We start from the raw sequence: 6,000 nt of genomic DNA on the forward strand, positions 1-6,000 counted from the left end.
CTAAGTGAATTGTTGCTAGATTTTCACTGTTTGAGTTTAGATTAATGTGGTATTTCAAGAAAACCCCATAAGATAATAATTCTACTGCTTCCAATCTCTCTACCTCACTTCCCCCTTTTCTTTTTTTTAAGTGTTTGTAAGGCAGTGAGGTTAAAGTGACTTGCCCAAGGTCACACAGCTAGGTAATTATTAAGTGTCTGAGTCCAGAATTGAACTCAGATCCTCCTGACTCCAGGGCTGGTGCTCTATCCACTGTGCAACCTAGCTGTCCCCCCCCCCACCTTTTCCTTTTCATCAAGGAGGTTATTACCTATTATTTTTTCAGCAGGTCACTCAAAGTCATCTAATTTAAATACAAGTAGTTTTCAATTGACAATGGGAAATATGCCACAATTGGGTTTTGGAAATCTTCGACCTTAATGAAAAAAGATCCTGAAAGGGTCAGCCACAACTGAAATTTAAGTCACAGGTCTTAATTTTAGGCACTTTCCCAAATTCTTTCTGGCTTGGCAGATGAACAATTAGAGAAATAATTAGATTATCAAGTTAAAGCTCAAAGAAGTCCTCAGTTATAACCCTTTAATTTTATAAACAAGAAAGCCCAGAGGGACTATGTATCTTTCCCAGGGTCATAGAGCTGATAAATGGCAAAGTAGGTATGTAAACCCATACCTATCTCAAATTTGATACATTTGTTACTTCATTGCACTGCATTTTTTTCACTAAAGAGACCAAATTCAAAGCCCAGTTACTTTTGGGGAGAAGTGATCCATTCCCCCAAGTCTGCCCTTGTTGCCACCACTACCATTCCTGCCAAGGGAACCTAGAATTGGCAGCCAAAGGTTTTATTGGGCTTGATAGAAAATGGAGTATCTTGGAGGAAACCCACTTCCCTTGATGTTGGCTTTGGAGAGTTTCTTAAATTTTGGTGAAAATTAAAATGCTAATAAACCATCAATTAAGGATATACTTCTATCCCTCAGCTTTATTCATTAGTACTCTATTTGTGCTAATGTCTTAATTTAATGTCCCTCTCCAAAGTTTAGAGTATATAACAGCATAGCATTGTGCTCCTATTATTTTGAGAAATGCAATATTAGGTTTGTTTTTGACCTTTCACTAATGTTGCAAGACCCTGAACTCCAAAAAGTGTTACATTAAAAAGTATTATTCCCTGACATTTGGAAAACCATTTAGAAATTTATAATCTAACTTAAAAATGTTTTTAAACTCTCTCATGTTATAAATGATTAGCTGGTGTGGATGGAAAAGTATTCATGCTGCCAAAACCTTCCCTGGCTCCTTCCCCAGCCTTCTTTGCTATTGAGAGCAGAGTGGTCCTGGGATGAATTAACCAGCTAAGCATGTAGTATAACATTTGGCCACCAGATGGTGCTCAGACAACCTAGGAACATTTCTGACTGACTTTCCTGCAATGAGATTTAGGAGGCCCCGGTCGGCTCAGATTCTAGATGTGTGATTTGGAATATGTCCTCCAAATTCCAAAAAAACATGTGAAATCTCATTTTTGTTCTCAGGTTCTCATTCTGAAGTCTCATTCCTTCTTTCAGAATCCCTATCTATAGGATTTTTTTTTAGGTTTGCTTTTTTTTTTTTTTTTTTGGCAAGGTAGTTAAGTGGCTTACCCAAGGCCACACAGCTAGGTAATTATTAAGTGTCTGAGGCTGGATTTGAAATCAGGTCCTCCTGACTCCAGGATCGGTGCTCTATCCACTGCGCCACCTAGCTGCCCCATCCATAGGATTTAACATGCCTTTCATAATGGCCATGTGATTTGATTTATTGAAATAATTAGTTAGCAAAAAAATATGCAAATTAAACAGACTTTTATTCAGCAAATTGTAGGAGTCATTATAGCTTGGATTAGTTACCTTTTCCCTATAGCTTTGCTCTAACCATTTAAAAGGAAGATAAAAAGAAACCATGACAAGTGTTTAGAATTGGCAGATATTTCTTCCCTTAGGACTTGAAGGATAGGGGAAGAGGAAGCACTGAGTTCAGTTGTGATTTCTCTCACCTGTGACTAAGCAAAAGCTTATCATGGTTTCTTTTTCATCTTCCTTTTTAATGGCTGGAGTAAAGTTGTAGACAAAAGGTAGCCAAGTCTTCCCAATTCCAGCTCTGCCATCCCCTGGCCTCTTCCTACCTACTCTAGGTTCACAATTTACCATTTCTTGGAAGGAAGGGTTGGGGAAAGAAAGGGAAGGGAGGGCATAGCTTTCTCCATCTCAGAGATGCTCTTCTTCCAATCTCCCAGACAGAAAAATCCATATTAGAGTTCAGAAAGGTATCTGTTTCTCTGACCTAAAGTCTATAACATAGTCAAGAGCTTTATCAGATTATCAAGGTTTCATATCTTGAATTAAGAGAGGAGAAAGAGAGAAGGAAAATAAGGTTTTAAATAATATTCGAGAATCCTCAAGAGGCCAAGATTGACTAACTTAACCTCCCCAGAATGAAAGTGCCAGAAATATCCATTCTAAGCAATACTTCCCCATCCTCCTTCCACCCTCCAAAGACCTAATAAATTTAATCTCTCAGGCACTTAGTTATGTAAGGGGGGAAAGGGGAAGGATACTGACTAATATATCCATTATTAATCTCCGTATATGAGCATACACAGGTATTGTTTCTGTACTGCAGTAACCAGATGATTTGTTCCCTCTGTTCCCAACTGCCTTCGGGTGCAGAGGCAAGGAATGTTTTAAGCCTCAAGGTATGGAAAGAGTTTTATTGCCCCCAACTGGCCCACCATCACAGTTAGTGCATGACCCTGCCATTGCTTTTTCTTTGTTATTTCTATTCTTTCCTGCTGTTGGGTGATGAACATTGGAGACAAAACAAACCAGTGGAAATCTTGTAAGGTTCAAAAGGTCGGGGAACCAGAGTGCACTGACAATGCTCCATGACCCAAGCAGCAAATTAAAACAAGTCAAAATTCCATTTTCTGGAGCAACTATGTCCATCCATCCATTAAAGCTCATTTGGAAATGAATTTGGTAGAGCAAATGTTTTTAACAACTACTCTAAATTTCAGAGTACTCTCCCTAGGGAACAAGGTGGCAAGGAGAGAATATATTCCCAAGTGTTGGGAAAAATAATTTGTTCTGGCTACATATCATCAGTAAATATCCCTTTGCAAAAATTAATTGATATTAAGTAGTTTAATAAAACCTAGATGCTAATCACTGAAGAGTCTGGCTGATATGAAAGATACTAACTAATGTAGCTAATGATTGACATTGGCACAAGACTGGGGACTTGAGCTGAAGATTCAGATACTGGAGAATTCCTTAGACCTGTCCCTAGAATCCTAAGAGGAGCAGTAGCTGGATCTCTAGAATTTATGAAGTGTACATATAAGAGATAATTGAGTCCATTTTTATAAATAAACAAAATACACTCATGTCAATTTTTTAATTCATGTTGCACAGTTATAAAAGATTACAAATTACATAATATATTACAATATAGAATTCTAAAAAGAAATCCCACTGAGGATTTGACTCTTCAACATTTTCCCAAAGGCTTCTGTAATTTCTACTCTTTTTGTTCACTCAGTTTTGCATCTGTTTCCCTGTCTAGTTTCAACTCCATAGAATGTAATACCCCCATGGCAATTACATTCTAAAACTCTTCCCTTTCACTTTTTAATCTCCTTTTGTGTCTCATCTTCCCCATTAGATTGTAAATTCTCTGAGAGTAATAACTGTTTTTCTTTTAATTAGTTGTATTCCCAACACTTCATATAGTGCCAGGCACATAGTAGCTGCTTAATAAATGTTTATTGGATATTGGGATTTTTGCCAATAAATATTTGATCCTGTAATAGTGGGCTTTTCAGTTCAATTCAACAAGCATCTTAAAGTATTTACTATGTGTGAAGTATTGTGGGTATAAAGGCAGAAATGAAACAGTTCCTGCCCTCAAGGAGTTTAAGTTAAATATATAAATAATATAAATATGTAAATAATATAATAAATATAAAATAAATATATAAAGAGCACATGGATAAGCTATAATAAGAAAATTACTAGAAGTAGTTTTTTTTTTTTAGGTCTTTGCAAGGCAGTGGGGCTAAGTGGCTTGCCTAATGCCACACAAGCTAGGTAATTATTAAGTGACTGAGGCAGGATTTGAACTCTAGTACTCCTGACTCCAGGGCCAGTGCTCTATCTACTGCACCACCTAGCTGCCCCTGGAAGTATTTTTTTTTAGGGTTGTTTTTTTTTTTTTGCAAGGCAAACAGGGTTAAGTGGCTTGCCCAAGGCCACACAGCTAGGTAATTATTAAGTGTCTGAGATCAGATTCGAACCCAGGTACTCCTGACTCCAGGGCCAATGCTTTATCCACTATGCCACCTAACCATCCCACCCCTGGAAGTAGTTTTAATGGAGATTAATTGAGTCGGTCACACCACCTCAATCTACTTAAAGTAGATTACCTTAACTATGTAAGAAAATCTTTATAACAGAAATACACCAACTAATCACTCTCCCTCCCCCATTAAGGACTTCATAAAAAGTGTCAGCAGCCCTTGAAAGCCATAAGACAAAAATGGCAAGATGCCCTTCAGGAGATAATAGTTTAAGACCCTTCTTTTTCCTTATCAAACCAATTTGGAACCCAAGATTTGAGAATCTAGCACTTTAAAGGAGAAAGCTGTTCTAGCCAAGCCTCTGAGAAGCATCAATTGCAGGATTTGAGGGATGGGGACAAGTAGAGTCTCTTTATCCTCCCTTCCCCTTGACCAGTGGATGGTTTTGTGAACTCCAGAGGATTAGAGGATGCACCACAACATGACACACTGAAGAATCACAGCTTCAGGACTACAAGGATCTCAGCAGAAAGTCATTCCATGCCAAAGAGAAATTTCATGACAGCCCACAGAGGGGAGAAAGGAATTCCAGCAAAAGGACTTTCCAGGATTTCCTATCTAAATTGATATCTAAATTTCCTACCTAAATTGATATTGCTATATAAATTGATTCTTTCTGGTTGCATACACTATTTTCTCTTTTATCTGATACTACTGGAATTTGCCCACTTGCTCTAAGCATGAGCCTATCTCCTGAATTACATGTACTTATCAGAGAGTATGCCTACACTCTGTGGAGCTTTTTGTGTCAGTTGTTTTACCTATCCACCTTAGTAAATACCTGTTTCTAAAACAATTATCTGACTATTCAATTGATAATCATGGCAGGAAACACACTGGTGGTTTCTTGTTAGCTATAGAACTAGAAAAACACTCCTGGCAGTGCCTCAGGTTCCTAGGAACCTAAAGTGAGAAGAGGTGTATCACTTGAGGATCCCAACCTGCCAATGTTTTTTTTTTCTTTTTCAAAAAAATTTTACTAAGCAAATTTTACTGTGTTTTAGGAAAGCCAGGACAAAGAACAGAAGGAGCCCTTACTTAAGAGAACATTTAGGTTCAAGTCTCAGATCTGTCACTTTACTAGTATGTGATCTTAGGCAAGAAAACATTGCTGAGCCTCAGTTTCCTTGTTTGTAAAATGGGAATAAAAAAAAAATCCTTAAGGCTGTTGAATTAAATAGAATAACTCTAAAGCACAACTCAAGTTTTATTAATCAATAGAATGAATTAAAACAAGCCACCCCCCCCACCTCAGCTTTTATGGGGAAAATGTTTTGTATACTTTTAAAACCCATATAAATTTGAGCTATTGCTATTACTATTATTATTGTTGTTTATTATGTTTATAAAACCAAGCAGAGCAGAGTTCTCTGCCTGGGTTTTGGACAATGGGGAATCTGCTGCCACCCTGGGTATGGTGTAATGGAGTAAGCCTCTGTAAATTAATACTTTGCATATCATTTGCAATGCCTCTGGGATGTTTACCAGAAATTGCTCCAATGTCCCTTGTCCCATTCCTCCAGCAGTCTTGGAACTTTTTAATTCAGTATCAGTATAGAGCAAGGACTTTTTCAGTCAGACTGTACCAAAACCCCACTCCC

This window comes from Macrotis lagotis, chromosome 1 (assembly GCF_037893015.1).
Source record: "Macrotis lagotis isolate mMagLag1 chromosome 1, bilby.v1.9.chrom.fasta, whole genome shotgun sequence".
In the NCBI taxonomy this organism is placed as follows: domain Eukaryota; kingdom Metazoa; phylum Chordata; class Mammalia; order Peramelemorphia; family Peramelidae; genus Macrotis; species Macrotis lagotis.